This window comes from Agelaius tricolor, unplaced genomic scaffold (assembly GCF_023055355.1).
Source record: "Agelaius tricolor isolate 1412-34295 unplaced genomic scaffold, bAgeTri1.0.p SCAF_53, whole genome shotgun sequence".
Classification (NCBI taxonomy): Eukaryota; Metazoa; Chordata; class Aves; order Passeriformes; family Icteridae; genus Agelaius; species Agelaius tricolor.
Window position 1 is genome coordinate 1,819,974 of NW_027269313.1, and position 16,697 is coordinate 1,836,670.

Sequence of the window (16,697 nt, forward strand, 5' to 3'; positions counted from 1 at the left end):
CTTGACTCAACTGGACCATATGGGTTGTTGGTTGAGCAAGCATGCTCAATCAGTCTCTCTCGCTTTGAGTGACATGTTGAAAGATATAAGCAGTGTGAGAGAGGCAACTCTTCAAAATAGGGCAGCAATCGATTATCTATTGCTTGCTCATGGACATGGATGTGAAGAGTTTGAGGGAATGTGCTGCATGAATCTCTCAGATCATTCAAAATCAATTCATGAAAGCATTCAAAATATAAAAGACAGTATAAAGAAACTAGGTGAAATCACTGGGTCATGGATTGATGATGTGGCGGGATTTTTTGATCTTTCTCCCTTATGGAGAGGGTTTTTAAAAATGGGATTTTATATTTTAATAATACTCTTAGTCCTCATGCTCATCGTCCCATGCATCTTTTTGTGTGTGAGACGTGTCATGAGTCAAGTTGCCAAAGAAGTCTTCTTGGTGCAAACAGAAGGGGGAGATGTGGGATCTCAGCACATCGTTCCCGATGTCCAGAGATGCCAGGAGAACTCTTGGGGGTCTCGAAAATCCTGGAATGTTGCCAAGAGTGTTTGGTGGCTTGATTTTGATCCATCCACAGAAGTAACAAGAGTTTGAGGACAAGAGAATCACTTTAGAGTAAAAGGTGTAAAAGAGACACATTTAGAGGGTGAAATATAAACTTTAAGGTTTTTGGTACAGGGGGGTTATGGAGACAAGATGGAGGGATCAGGGCATGTCTTGTCCTTCTTCTTTCTTCTTCTTGTCCTCCATCTCCTGTGATGATGTTGGCACTTGGGGATTGGTTTCTGGTGAAGGTGCACTTGCTAACATGGGTGAAAAGCATTGGGAAATAAAGGTAAATATTGTGTACGTAGATTTTAGTATAAAAAGACATGACCGCCCCATGGGTGGTCAGAGAGTGCCTGTGACTGCTTGCAGATCAGACCTCTGTTGGGCAGACAGAAAATTTTGTAGATAAGAAATAATAAACAATCCGAAGACCGAAAAGCTGAAGAGTCCAGACTCGTCCTTTGAAACGCGTGCCACCCAAGAACCACTCTACCCGTGTCGGGGCAGAGACAGACAGCCGAACCCGACATCTCAGGAGCTCTTAGGCAAAAAAACTCCACTGATGACTAGTTTTTGCACAGAAGAGGAGGTACTGACAAGCATAAGGCACAGGCAGGCTCTGGCTTAAGAATTCCTGAGCCACAGGATTGCACGCACTGCTGTTGCCAGCTGCTTTGCTCGTATTTTTAGAGCCAGTTCTGGACAAAGGCTGCTGTTGACAGAGTAGGAAAATGTAGAGAAAGAAAGGTGCAGGACACAAGCAAAAAATCTCAGGAGGGAAAACACTAAGAAATACAGAGCTCAACAGAAGTCCTGGGAGATGCTTCAATGGAAAATGGCACCAGCAGTGAGCAGAGCCCGAGGCTGCTCACTGCCACCGCAGGGGCTCCTCAGTCTCCTGCTGCTTTGTGTCTGATCCCTGCTGGGCTCCCTCTGCCCCTGCAGCAGACGCAGCCCTGCCTGGAAAGGGCTCCATGCTCTGGTGTTGCAGCCTCCTCCAAGCTACATTCTTAGCAGCACTGAAAGAAGAGGTGAAACCAAGAGCCATTTCTGTCCTGCCTGGAAACTCCTCTCCTTCAGTGCCACTGCCAGAGATCATCCCTCTGTCAGCTTGGCTCTGTGCCTGCTGCATTCTCATCCCTGTGCCTTCCATCAGCTGGAACTCTCCTGCACATCAGCACTCGCTGTCCCACATGATGAAGAGAGAGCTGTGTCAGAAGAGCAAAGATTGCATTTTCTTGGTCTTTTGAACAGCCAGAAGGAACATGAGTCCAAAGAACTTTGTTGTTTGTTCCTGGCCTCCTTTTAGGTAACTCTTTTCTGCTTTAATACAAAAGTCCTTTTCCCACGTGGATGGAATGATGTGGAATTGGCAGTTGCTTCAGGCTGTCAGACAGCATGGGAGTTTTTTCCGTTGTCTCTGCTGAGGATTTGGTGACTTTTCCATTGGTCACTTGGTGGTGTCACCATGGGCTGAGCTCACCGGCCGACTCTGCTGCCCGCAGGGGATGCATTGGGACGCCAAGGCCCTCAGGGCTGGAATTCGGGGGAGGGCGGGCTCGGAGCGCGCGGAGGCTGGGCCCGTCAGGAGCTGCTGCTGCTGCTGGCGCTCGCTGTGCTCAGCCCGCTGGGCCGAGCAGCCGCGGCCACGGGGACACAGGCGGGAGCTGTGACCGAGGCCGGCAGGCGGCCCGGGCCGGCTCGCAGCTGCGAGGACGGCGGCAGCCCGTGCCCTGAGGCCGAGGCCGTGGCGGGCAGTTTGCGGGCAGGGCTTTTCCGAGCCGGCCGCAATGTGCTGCCTCCCGTGTGGGCCCGGCTGCGGCAGAGGCGGGCGGGAGCGCGGCGGGGCCGGCAGCGGCGGGCAGAGGCCGCAGAGAGCAGCAGCCCGGCCGGGCCCGCCGCGGAGCGGCAGGGAGCTGCCGGGCAGCCCTCGGCCGTGTCTGTGCGCACAGGGCAGGAGCAGAGGCCGGAGCAGAGGCAGGAGCCGCGGCAGGAGCCGGCCATAGCGGCAGCTGGCCGTGCCCAGGGCCGCAGCCGCAGCTCTCCCCTGCCGGCCACAGCAGCAGCCGCTCGCCTCCGAGGCTCCGGCGCTTGCCGAAGACGAGGGGCCCGGCCCCCAGCATGCCCTGGAGCCCCGCAGCGAGAGGAGCCGCCGGTGCCGCAAAGGCAGCGCAGAGGGCGCAGCTTGAGGAGGAGGAGGACATGAGGCTCGCTCTGGGCCGCGCTGGGGCAGCTCTGCCCTCTCGGCCTTCGCCTTGAGCCCTTTGCTTCTTTTCCATGAGCCCTGATGGCCGTCCTCGGCCAAGGGTCCCCGCAGCCCTTTCCAGGGCTGGCGGAAAAGCTCCCTCAGTGACAGAATCGCAGAATCACTGCCTTGGAAGACAGCCACTTTCAAAAATGATCGAGTCCAACCCATTTCCTAACACCTCTACTAAAGCACGGCACCGAGTGCCACATCCAGTCTTCTTTTAAAGGCTTGCAGGGATGGTGAGTCCACCAGCTCCCTGCAGGGGTCTGTCCTAGGAAGAACCAAGATAACACTGGGGCCTTCTACCCCCCCGGCGCTTGGAGCTCTGGAATTTGTCTTTCTGCTTAGGCAAAGGCCGTGGCAAAGGACTGGGAAAAGTAGTCACAAATAGAGTAGTCTCCAGAGCTCTAAATAGATGTGCAAGCAATACAGGAAAGATAGAAAAGAAAAAAAGGCAAAACCCAAATGGCATCAGCAAAGTCTTGGGCATGAACACATAGCTGCAGAGGGTCTTCTCAGCCCTATTTCTTTGTATTTCTGGGAAGCAGAGGAATCCTGCTTGAGCCTCTGGGGAGATGGGTTTGGGAGATAAAAGTTCATTGCTTTTTTTCACCGTGGGGCAGCTCCCATTCCTAACATCAGCTGAGCCTCTCTCCAGCCTGATGCCTGTTGTGCTAGTTGCAGCAAAACAATTGATGGCAGACAGAAGACACTGACACTTGCAGAGATGTGCCTTTTTCCAGTGCCAGCTGTGAGTGGGAGTCAGAAGAAAAACTCCAGAAAGCACAACTGCATTGGAAGATTGCTTTCCTTTTCATTCCATAAAGAAGCTCTAGATCCACTTGTGAATTGTCAGTTGTTTGTTAAGGATGGGAAGTTGTCTTCCATGATTTTTTTTCATGTGGTTTGGGAGTGGATAATGGTCTCCTTCCTTCACCAACAGCAGACCAAAGTGCCTTGGGAATATGACCCATGTGGCAGTTTTTGACCAGCCACGGTATTTGTGGATAGAAGAAAACAAGGGCAATGGTATTTGCAGCCAAAAGCCAGCAAAGCTTGGCTCAGCCAAAACATCCTGGGGAGATAGAGGCCTCCAGCTGTTGCTAGAAATCAGCAGAGTTCCAGCCAAATGGTTCTGTAGCACTAAGTGCAATCTCTTTGCCTGGATCAGAGCCTTGCTCAACTGAAGAAGCAGAAAGATGAGCAAGGAGTTCCCAAAGGCCCATCACATCTTTTTTTTTTTTTTTTCTCGTGTAAGTTTGCAACTAAATGTGTGTTTGCAGTTGAGCTAATGAGAGAACAAAAAAGTAAAAAGAGGCTTCATGGCATGGCCATGACATTCCACAAGAGGAATCAGTGGTGTGCATTTCTTGGACCTCTCTCAATCCTATAAAAGTATTGTAGCCCTGATTTAAAATAGGCCGAGGCTAAACCAACTTGGAGAGACAGAGGCTAAAATGGCTTATGGGTTTTTTTTTTTTAGGAGTGAGGAAAAGTACGCAAAGGGTATTGGTTTGTGACATTTTAAAATATACTACCTCAAAATTACCAACTGCAATAAATCAAGAGTTAAAAAAGAAGTGTTTTGGTATAGGAATAATTAGAAAGACAAAAATGTGCAGATATGAATGCATATTTTCATAAAAATCATGAAATTATAGAGAAAAAAATAGATGCCCTGAAGTACAATACAAAGGCAGGTAGAACTGGACTTGAATGATCTCTTTTTCCAATGCTGGAGTTCTTCCTTGTGAAGAGGAGCTCTAGGGTATTGCTGGAGGAAAGTGACACAAGCAGGACGGGGCAGCGAGCCGTGCTCCGTGCAGAGGCTGCCAGGGGCTGCCCAGAGAGCGCCCTGCTGCAGCCAGAGCCCTCCTGGCCTGGAGCCCAGGAGCAAAGGGCCAGGGCAGCCACCTCCTCCTCGTCCTGACCCTGCCACCGCTCCCTGCTGCTGCTGCTGAGGGAAAGAGACTCTCCTAAGGCCCCATGAACGAATGCACTTACACAGCCCTGGGGATGCCAGTGAAGGAAACCATGTGTCACATAACACATGTATGACCAGAGTCACCAAACACCACCTAAGCATGGAAGTGTTGCACCTCTCTAGGACAGGCAGAAATTTAAAGAGTTAACTGGGGACTTGAGGGCAGAAGAGGCCAGAGGAGCAAAACAACTCTGAGGGGGGAAAAGCCACCATATCTGGAGGGGGAAACATCTCTGCCTGCTCAGAATCAGTCGAGGGAACATGTCTCTAATCCTCTCCTGAAAGAGATGCTTTAGGGGACCTTTGCACCTCCAACAGCCTTAGACCAGAGCCGGGAAGATTCAGTTATGTAAATGTTAGATAGATAGATAGATAGATAGATAGATAGATAGATAGATAGATAGATAGATAGACAGATCTCATGACTGAAATCTCTCTTTACTGTCCTCTCTGTTGCTACAGACATCAACACTTGGTAGCCAGTGTCCCGCTCAACTAAAATTCTGAGATTGCTCTCCTGTTGCTTCAGAAAAGCACACTGCTGGGGAATCTGGAGCATGTAGGTCCTTATGGAAAGGGATCAGATCCAAAGCATTGCACTGGGAGCTGCACTCTTTGTGCATCTGTGCTCAGGCAAGTTCTTCTCTTGGACATGACCACACTGAAGGTGGTAGTAAAGTGGCTGGAATCAGAAATTGTTGTTATATTTTTAGAGTTTCACATTGTTGTTATCAGACTTCTAAAGTCCATACCTCCTGGGTGTATCCTCATGGCTGCAGATATTCACAGCACAGACTCTTTCTTCTGCAAGTTGCTCTCTCCCTCAATTCAGAGCTCTTTCAAAGTTCTCCCTGACTGGCTAACACGCCCCCTTTTATCCCAGTTATCTTCATTAGTCACAGCTGCAGCTTAATTAAAGACATCGCAGCTGCAGCCTATCAAAGACAACTGAGACCTCCCAGAGCAAAGCCTATACACAGATATTCAAGTACAATACATTTCCTCTACTATAAGAAATGCAGCTCAGCCCCTCCCAGCTCCTGTGATCTTTGAGGAGCAGCTGGAATGCAAGGACATTGATCTCCTGCTCAATTCCCAAACCCAACACACACTGATTGCCTGGGCTGCAAAAAGGCACTGGCACTGCTAAGCTCAAAGTGATTTGTAAGGCCATACTAGCTGGCCTAGAACCACAACAGCTCCTTCTGCACCAAGGTCCCTGCACAGAATGATGTGTTCTCATGCAAAACTATTGCATTCTCCGGAAGTGACACCTTGGAAATTAAAATTCTAGCAGACCCAGTCGCAGTGCAGTAAAGCAGTAGAAAATAATGAGGAAAAGCACCTTAGTTGGGAGAAAAAGAAAATGAATAAGCCTCCAAGCAAACAAAAAAAAAAAAAACAAGAAAAAAGGAGAAAAGTCACTTCCAAAAGTGGCTGAAATATTTGAAAGCACTGAGGAGATGCTGAAGGTCCCTCAAGAGCCTCCCACTGTCCAGGCTAAAGCTCCCTCAGCACCTCCTCACTGGCCTTCTGCTGCACGCCCTTGCCCAGTTCCCCTGTCCTTCTGTGCACGCGCTGCAGCCCCTCAAGGACTTTCTTCTGCCCAGGGGCCCACAAGTGCACCCAGCACTGCAGCTGTGGCCCCAGCGCTGCCCAGCACAGGGCCACGCTCACTGCCCTGCTCCTGCTGCCCCACTGCTGCTAACACAGGCCACCATGCCCTGGGCCTTCTTAACCACCTGGCCACATGCTGCCTCATCTTCAGTGGCTCAAGGCCAGCAGCAACCCTGGCTCCTTTTGGCCCACGCAGCTCCCCAGCCACAAATTTGCCCATTTCACTTCAGATACAGCAGGCACCATTGTACGATGGTCTTCCTGTTCTGAGCAACACAAGACAGCAGTCAAGGACTTGCAGCTTCACCCCCACTCTGGGCTCCAATACATTTGCCAAAACTGCATACTTCATCACTAAACGGATCAGCAGAAACTTGCCCCTTCTGCTGTTTGCACCTTCTCAAAAGCCAAAAGGCAGTTGGGCCAGCAGTGATTTTACAAGTGAAGAACGACTCAAGAAAACTGCAGAACACTTCCACAAGCCAAAGACACCTTTCCAAAAAGGGAAAAGCAAGCAACAAAGCCTTTTGACCTCCGGCACTACCACGTGAACCCTTGGCCATACCACTGCAGAAGCCCAGAGATGGAGCTTCCCTGAGCCAAGCAGCCAGAAGCTCCGAGGGAGCTGCGAGTTTAACACTGGCCCAACAGGACAGGTCAAAGGCCAATTTCTAGCTCTCACTGCCTGCAGGAAACGGCTACGTCCTGCAGGACTCCAGCACTCAGCATCCTGGGCCAGACACAGCAAGTGCTCACTGCTCAGAAAGTTGCACCTCTGCCTTGCACTAAAGATGGCGCCTCCCACAACGGGCACTTACTCTCTTGGAATGATGAGGACGTTCTGGTGTGACCACGGCTGGACAAAGGTGGTGGTCGTCTTTCTCATTTTCCTCCTCTCTGGCTTCTTCTGCAATAGGAGAGAGAGCCAGGGGAAAGATGGCTCATGCTCTTCTCACCTATGGCAAAGAGAGAATCATAAGGACAGGCCGTTACCTAATGCTTATAACCCCATTTCTCTTCGTATCAACAGCCACATATTCTAAGGAGAACACTTCAACTTTGTTAGCAATGGCATTCAAAGTCACTCCAACCAGATTGAAATGGGCACATTCAATAGAAGAGTATAAGGCTATGAATTCGATATTCCTCCCTGGCTGCCATTTGCAAGCAAGGTTGTCTCTGCAAAAGGCAGCTTCTGGTTCTTGAAAGCTCTGAAATGGAAAAGTAGGAAAGAGCCAGCAAAGCCTTTGCTACTGCTGCAGTAGACATGGAAAACCAGAAAGGGTTCAGAATCCCTCCCAGTGCTTATGGGCACAGGAAGGTTTGAGCAGAAGCATCCTTGCTTGCTGGAAAAAGAGAAAATGAACAGGCCTTCACCTCCTAGGAAACCCACAAGCCACAAGTTGGGAAGTGTCAGCGACTCCAGTGTCTAAAGCCCTTGGATGCAGTGATGGCATGTTTGGCAGGGAAACAGCCCTTGTGCTGAGCACTGTCATGCAGGGAATGATGGAAGTTTGCCTGAAGGTCCCTCAAGAGCCTCCCACTGTCCAGGCTAAAGCTCCCTCAGCACCTCCTCACTGGCCTTGTGCTGCACACCCTTGCCCAGCTCCCCTGTCCTTCTGTGCACACGCTGCAGCCCCTCAAGGACTTTCTGCTGCCCAGGGGCCCACAAGTGCACCCAGCACTGCAGCTGTGGCCCCAGCACTGCCCAGCACAGGGCCACGCTCACTGCCCTGCTCCTGCTGCCCCACTGCTGCTGACACAGGCCACCATGCCCTGGGCCTTCTTAACCACCTGGCCACATGCTGCCTCATCTTCAGTGGCTCAAGGCCAGCAGCGACCCGTGGGCTCCTTTTGGCCCACGCAGCTCCCCAGCCACAAATGTGCCCATTTCACTTCAGATACAGCAGGCACCATTGCAAGATGGCCTTCCTGTTCTGAGCAACACAAGACAGCAGTCAAGGACTTGCAGCTTCACCCCCACTGCAGGCTCAGAGGCGCTTGCCAATGCTGCAGACTGCACCAAACTATGCATCAACAGAAACTGGCCGCTTCTGCTTTTGGCCTCGCAAGAAAGCTTCGCGACTCCGCACTTTGTTTCTTCGGCCACGCGGCACAGGAATGGCCCCCCACAGCTGCATGGACCACACAATCATCCCCTTGCAGCTTATCAAAAGCCAAAAGACAGCTGGCCCAAAAGAGACTGTACAAGAGAAGAACTACTCAAGGAAAATGCCGACTGCATTCACAAGCCAAACACACCTTTCCAGAAAGGGAAAACAAGCAAACCAAGGCCTGGCACCTCCAGCACTCCCTCCTTTGCCCTTGGCCATAGCACTGCAGAAGCCAAGAGATAGAGCTTCCCTGAGCCAAGCAGCCAGATGCTCTCCCAGAGGCACCAGCCCTTTGCTGCCTCAACATGACAGCTCAAAGGCCAAGTTCTGCGGTCTCTGCCTGGAGGAAATCCCCAGCTCCTGGCAGGACTCCAGCACCCAGCATCCTCAGCCAGCAACAGCAAAGTGCTGGCTGCTCCAAATCTTGCAGCTCTGCCTTGCACTAAAGACAGCACCACACACAACTGGCACTTACACGTTGAGAATATGGTGGTCTGACCACTGATGGAGGCTGGCGCTCATCCACCTCAGTTTGCTCCTCTTTGGCTTCTTCTCCAGGAGCAGCGGGGGCCAGGGGAGAGGCGGCTCTTGCTTCTGTCATCTGTGGCAAGAGAGGAGCATGAGGCACAGGCCATTTCCTATCATGTAGAACCTCATTTCTTTTCAGATCTACCACAACATCTTCTAAGGAAAAAATCATGACATTTCAGAGTGACAGAGGGGTTCTAAATCACAGCCACCAAATTATCATGGGCCAATTCAACACCACTCTAGATGGATATGAAGTTGATTTTCCTCCATGGCTGCCATCAGAAGCAAGGTTGCCTCAGACAAATGGAGCTTTTAGAGCTTGAAAGCACTGAAATGGAAAACTAGGAAAGCGACAGCAACGCCTTTGCTACTGCTGCTGCAGACGTAGAAAACTCAAACTGGACCACAATCCCATCCAGGGCTGCAAAAGGGCAGGAAACATTGTACAGAAGCATCATTGCTTACTGGAGAAAGAGGAGAATGAACAGGCCTTCTCATGCTAGCAAAACAATGAGCCAACAAACCACAAGATGGAAGTGTCACCCACTCCAGTGTCTAAAGCCCTTGGATGTAGTTAGTGGATTTTTGGCGTGAACCAGCCCTTGTGCTGAGCACTGTCATGCAGGGAATGATGGAAGTTTGCCTGAAGGTCCCTCAAGAGCCTCCCATTGTCCAGGCTAAAGCTCCCTCAGCACCTCCTCACTGGCCTTGTGCTGCAACGCCTTGCCCAGCTCCCCTGTCCTTCTGTGCACACGCTGCAGCCCCTCAAGGACTTTCTGCTGCCCAGGGGCCCACAAGTGCACCCAGCACTGCAGCTGTGGCCCCAGCGCTGCCCAGCACAGGGCCACGCTCACTGCCCTGCTCCTGCTGCCCCACTGCTGCTGACACAGGCCACCATGCCCTGGGCCTTCTTGGCCACCTGGCCACACGCTGCCTCATCTTCAGCTGATCAAGGCCGCCAGCAACCCTGGCTCCTTTTGGCCCACGCAGCTCCCCAGCCACAAAATTTCCTAAATTACTTCAAATACACCAGGCACCATTACAAGATGTCCTTGTTTTTCTACAGCTGCATCTTCTAAGGAGACAGCATTAAATTTCTCAGAGTAGAATTCTCAGTCTCTCTGACTAATTTGAAATCGGCTAATTCTACTGTATAGGAAATGTCTCTTAGTTCAGTATTCCCCTCTAAGTGCTGTCAGGAAGTGACATTCTGTCAAACTGAGTTTATATTTCTTCAGGGCTCTGAGATGGAAAGTAGGAACTATCCACTTTAGGCCCATGTTATTTTTGTTGCAGGCATGAAAATGGATTTTCTTTTGGCCTCCCTCTACACTCTACTGCTACTGGCCAAGCTGACAGCTGGGTCCATAATTTCTCAACACCACGAACATGAAATCTCACTCACCTCAGGATCAACTCCACTGAATACACGCTTCAGGTATTTATGTAGTGTGCAATGGAAAATGAACCACATGCTTTGAGAAAACTGCTTGGGCTTGTGAAACCCACAGAACAAGTCAACCCAAACACAGATGATTTCCCAACATCCCTCCAGGAGACACGTTTCATTCACACAGCCAGCAAGAGATCAGGACAATATTTTTGCTTGTGCCTACACTTTGGCCTGCTTTGTCAGTAAATGACTACAAACATGATGAAGAAAATTCAAATTATTCTTGAACACTTGCTGTTCCTCTTCTTCCAAACACAAAAAGCAGCTTTTTTAATCTCTCCCTCGGGTCCTTTTTTTTTTTAAAGTCAGTTGCATGCACCAATTCTCGTTAACTTGCTGGAAACTGTTGCCCAGAAAAGCTTCCCCAAAATCCCCCTGAGCTGCAGCAGTTCTGTTGTGAAACAGCACAACAGTAACTCCAGGGTTCTGGAGCAGACACTCAGTGCTTTGGAGTTTGCATTTCATTGCAAAGGGAATCTCTATTTTAGCACTCACTAAAGGATCAAGTTAGACAGTCAAATCCCTTCATGACAAAATTTTGGAAGAAAGAAGCTTTCCCTGAATTCTGGGAACAACTGCAGAGTTTTTAGAAGGCATTCCCTGAAGGTCTGCCAGTCTACATTTTCCAAGGTGTCTTGCTTGTCCCAGCAAACTGAGCAAATGACAGACTCTGCTGCCACAACTCTCCCGTGGAGGGAACAGAAGCCCTGCAGGTTGCCTTGCAAATGCTGCCCCTGTGGCTACAGACACCCCCTTTTTAGCTGAACACCTTGACAGGAGCTTGACCAAAGCAGTGGCATCCTAATGCTCTTTCTGTTTCAAAAGCAGAAACTCAGTCACTAAGAAAGAGCAGGAAGACATACAAAAGCCAGGTTAGGTTACACCCTAACCTAAGCAGAAGAGGAAACATCTACTTACGTGCAAAGTGTGTATGGAAATAGGCACCATAAGTAACGCCATATGTGGTGAAAAGGACAGGTGCCAGTCGCTCAATCATTGTAATCGTGCCCTGCAAGTCTGCAGGCTGCGCGCACCCACTCCAAAAAACGAGGCTCCTGTCAGTGTGCAAGAGCCCACTAACAAAAGCCTTGCCCAGGAGGATTCTCCTGAACTGAGCAAGCGCTAGGGCTGCTCTGACACTCAGGCCTTCCGTGCACCAAGGCACCCTTCTGATGTCACCACGACAATGTGGCAACCATGCCCTGACATCACAAAGCAAACGCTCCATGTTGCTCTGTGAGTTTTTGCCAAGCACTAACCAACCTTCCCTACAGCAAACACAAAAGAGCCTGGGAAGTTCTCCTCTGTCACAAAGTAGCACAAATTCCCCTTGTGGGCCAAAGCCTGTTGTTCAAGGGATCCAAGAGGAACTCCAAGAGTGCCCCAAGCACCTACAGCCTGTACCCCAACTGAGCACTCAAATGGGACCCAAGCAAAGGAAATCACACCAAGAAAATGGCTCAAAGCATTGCCCATCTGAGAAACAACCCTTCTTTTAACTTTTTAAAGGTTTATTAAACCTTTAGAAAGGACTGAATAAGGAAAGATGGCAGCACTGGGAGTCTCCATGATTAGCAGCCACATGCTCATCTACAAAAGGGATGCTCTGCTTTCTATACCCTTAGCCCCTCCCAATGTTTTTTCAGTCAACTCTTTCTCTGCTGTCCATTGGTGGAGATTACTTTCTTACATCTTGATTGGAGGTCAGGGGTTGTTCCACCCCTCCTGCTGGTCACAAGCCAGCCCTCCTCCCCAAATGTCCTGACTACCCAGGCGATTACAAGGGGGATAAGAAAGAGGACTATGGGAGGACATATTACAATAACAGCACTTTCCATTTGAACATAATATCTATCCACATAATAGCTATCTCTTAACTGTGAGAGCCAACTATTACATTACTCACCTATAATGCACAGAACCAGGAGAGAAGGCACTGTTGGCATCACAGCTGAAATCATTCCTAACATATCCCCCCACATATTTGCACATTTATTGGACATGGCCAGGAGTCCTGTGGATGTACATCTCTGCCTTTCTTCCCCTTGGGAAGCAGTCAACCTGGCAACTCGTGGGGAAACCAAGGGCTTTGTGGGGGCTGCATTGCTCTGCACACACCCAGGCCATGCATGGCACAGAGCTTTGGTGCCTGAAAAGGTCAACCAGAGGAAAACAGCTGGAAAAGCTTTCATTTTGACCTTCCCTACCTGCTAACAGAAGTTGCCAAAATGAAAGTTTCCAAGCGGGGCCTGATCCCTGCTGCCAGCTGAGGGTTAGAAAGGAGGCATCACTTTATTTCAGTGCTGGGTGCACAGGGAATCACTTCCCTAAGGCCTGCACAGCCAGCAATCTCACCTGCCAATTTTTATGCATGGAACTAAGACATGTTCAATACTTTGCTGAAACTCACAGGCTAAACATTACCCCAGATTTATTGACATATTTCAATCACTTCTGAGAATTTATTGGCATCAGGGTAGGAGTGTCCTGTAGGTCCCTGGTGATCACTGCCACAGATTCAGGAGGAGTCCCATGCACAAAAGAACCTAAGACACAACTGGGCTTGCAAAGCAAATTTATTCCATTAGTTGCAGTAGCAAATAATACATACCGACCCCTGGATTCCCAAAAATCCACTGAGCAGAAGAAGGAGATATGGAGCGTGGTGCTCGGCAGCAGGGGCAGGTAGGCAGTGCACTTCCAGGACATTCCCTGGATCAAAACAGTGTGCATCTCATCCTTCTCACCCTTCCAGCTCAGAACCAGGCCTTGTATCTCCTGCTCAGGAGTGCCATTTTCCCAGTTACAGCATCAGCTCACACATGGCTGACTGTGAGATGATGGCTCAGGATGACTCCATGACTCCCTGCCACCAAGGGCTCCATGATGCACTGTTCCCCTTTCAAAGCTTGACTGCTCACTGATTGACCAATAGATTGTTTCTCTTTCAAGGGTCGCCTGTTATACAAGACACTTTTCTTCATTGTCTTGTCAACCTGCTCAAACATGGATCAAATATGGCAGGGCCTGGGGACACGACTCCAGTTCCTGACACAGTCATTTGGGAAATAATCCCATTGCTCAAACTGTCCTTTGGTGGCCAAGAGCCTCGTAAAAACACTTTCTTCCGTTTCTTTGTTTTGTTTGTTGTGTTTAATAGCATTCTGCTTGACTGCTGAACATCATTGGACTGAAGTTTGTGTTTACACAGTGAGTTCCTAGGTGTCTGTTAATCTAGTATCCCAACTCAACTGCTTTTCTGGTTGCTAAAAACAGCTACCATAAAATTGCCTGTGGAATATAATTGTAGCTTTTATTTTCTTAAAGCAGAGCATGTTTGGAAAAACAGAGGGATACATTTAAGGTACATGAAAATGATCTAGGAACAGGATCAGTTTGCATAACAAAAATAAAAGTATCTAAAATGGATGGTTTCAAGACTGTATTTCAAAATCAGATGGGATAAGATGGCAGCTATGAATGCAATTTCTGAAATACTTATTTTCTAGATGTCTCGCTAGGAAAAAGAAATAATGCAATTAAGGTTGGAACTTGAGAAAGGAGAAGTTCTTTGTCAACATCTGGAGATTGAAATGACATTTGCTAGAAAAGAAGCTAATTTACAGCTGTATTCTGCAGAGCATGAACTGTGTGATGCAAAAACCAAAGTTATGGAGCTTCAACGTAATCTTCAAAAAAAAAAAAAAAAACACAGGCCAGGGGATACATCAGTCCCAAGTCATTAAAAAAGCAGAGATTGCACAAGGTTTTACAGTGACAGTGTTTTTTGAAAGTCTCTTATTTTCTTATTTGCCCATGTCTTACTCATCTGCTTCTATAAGCTCATAAGAGTTTGCAAAACCCTTGCTGTCTCGTACCAATTAAATATAACCTGCTAAACCTATCAATACCTTTTTTTTTTTTTTTCTCTTGCTCCTTACCTTCTGTTATTCCTTCCTTCAGTGGGGAGAGAATTGTAATTAAGAAGTCCCTCTCCACTTCCTGCTTATCACTATATCCAGCCATTCTTCCTTTTTATTTTCAGGGGGGAAAAAAATAAAATCAAATCCTGTTTATGTGTTTACGCCCTTTCCAAAAACTTTTTCTTTTCCCCCAGGAGTTCTCATCATGCTGCTTTTCTCTTTCACCTTTTCAGATATTTCTGGCTTTTTGTTGCTCATATCTAGCCTCTTCATGTCATCTTTGGTTTTGTTTTTATACAAATAACATGGGTTATAACAGTAGTATGTGGAAGGGTTTTACCTACATATTTTTCCCCTAGTAGTTTTGCATTCACAAACTCAAATTTTCTTAATCCTTCTCAAACAGAGAGAGATTTCTCACTCTTAAAAGCTGGGGAGATTTTTTTCTTTTTTTTTTTTTTTGTTACCTAAGTAAATATAATACTGTTTAAATTCAGTACAGGAAATGTATTTGTGAATCTTTGGTGTTCACTGAAAAGACTGGAGGACTCCTGGAGTTTGTCAGCTTACAAGGATGGAAGGAGACTCTGAAACTTGAAAGTGCATTTAAACTGCCAGATTTTTAAAAAAAGATAACAAGAATTCTGCACTTTCATTCAATTGGAGAACACACAGATTACAGAAATCTTGGTTGGTTTAAGTTTCTCAAACTGGCTTTTTTTGGTTGGCTTTTTTTATTTGTTTTATTCTTTGTTGTTTTGTTTTTCCCTGGTTTTGTTTTTATTGTGACAAATGCCAAAGAAGCCAAATAGTTGTAGTGTTCTTCTCATTTCTTTTTCAGTTTTTAACTTACTGCTTCTTCTTCCCTATCCCTTGGAGCCTTGCTCACCTCATGTGGTGTTTTTGATACAACCTCAACTTAACTTCTTGGACAGAGCACCTCACTTGTGCCCTTTCATTAGTATTTTCTCCAAGATATTTTTCTGCTGCTCTTCTTGAGGTTTGGCTTCCTGACATCTGACAGGTCTATTCCATCATTGTGTCCACAAATTCTCTGTGATTTCCCAACATGTCTCTTCTGGTTTTCTCACCCTTCTCCATCTAGGAAGAAATTGCAGAAGAGTAGGATGAATTTGAAGTAAAAATCTCTTAGGAAGTGGTGATCACATAAATGCCAACATAGCTAGTTGTACTCAGTAACATAAAAAAATACTACAAAATATTTTGACTGAGTTTGTGAAATGAAGCAAAGTTCCTAGTGAAACTGCTTTTAGAAAAGAACTCTTCCTTGGCATTTAAGCTTTCACAGGGAAGTAGATCCAGTATTTCCCTATCTTGGGGCAGCCATTGGGCTGAAGATTTAAATCTCTTGAGCAGCAGTAAATTTCCCCAGAAAAGCTAAGCCTTTGCTCATTAGCCCAACCTGCCTAAGGTTCTCCTAGAATCATTTTCATGTGGCAGGTGGCTGTCTCTATTGTTACTTAAACTGAGCTTGAAATTAATTGATACAGACTGAAATATCTCATAAATATATTTGGCAATAAGCTAGCCAAGTGTTACAGGAAAATGTAATTAAGTTATTAAGTTCCCTATGCTATAGAGGCCTCACTTGAAAGAGTTGAATTTTTATTCCTTTCCAAAGGGAGAAGAGCTTAAATTTGAAATCTAAGTTTTTGAAATCTAATTTTTTCAATGCTTTTGAGAAATCTCCAAAGCAATTCTATGTCCTTGTGTGAAAGATGCTACAGGAACACAAAATGTGATTGTTTCTCTGTAGTGAAACTGGAAGTGTTAACTTTCCAGTGTTTCTTATGTTCATTATACCTTTTTTTTTTCTGGACAAGCCTATTTTTTTCTTTTTCTCTTTTTTTTTTTTTTTTTTTTTTTTTTTTTTTTTTTTTTTTTGTAAACAACAGTGATGAATGACAAACATCAGCAGAAAGCATCAGAGTCTGAGAAAATAGTTCAAAGTGATCAGTGGCAGTTTCAAGAGGAGCAACAAAGATTTGCAGTGGAGAGGGATAACATCCACAGAGTACACCTTGCTGAGCTAGAATTCCTTTTTAAAGAAAAAGCTGAAGCAGCAATGGCTTTTCAGGTATGATGTAGTAATAGATGGAAAGTTCCATGAGATGCTGGCTGAAAGTGTTTTGCTGCAAAGTGTGTGGTGGGTTGGAGTTTTTCTGGTTTAAGGGAGAAAAAAATCCCCCAAACAGCTAAATACTGCAGAATAGTTCTGAAGATTACAGAAGTCATGAAGTTACAGAATTA

At 47.3% G+C, this 16,697-nt stretch overlaps 1 long non-coding RNA gene across 1 annotated transcript in view; it reads right to left on the reverse strand.

The window, feature by feature from the left end:
- Nucleotides 1-16,522, reverse strand: part of LOC139604584 (uncharacterized) — a 186,257-nt gene extending 169,735 nt beyond the window's left edge. The window contains exon 1 of the long non-coding RNA XR_011684013.1: nt 16,251-16,522. This is a non-coding gene — a long non-coding RNA (uncharacterized lncRNA). The remainder of the gene's footprint in view (nt 1-16,250) is intronic.
- Between the last annotated feature and the right edge of the window lie 175 nt (nt 16,523-16,697).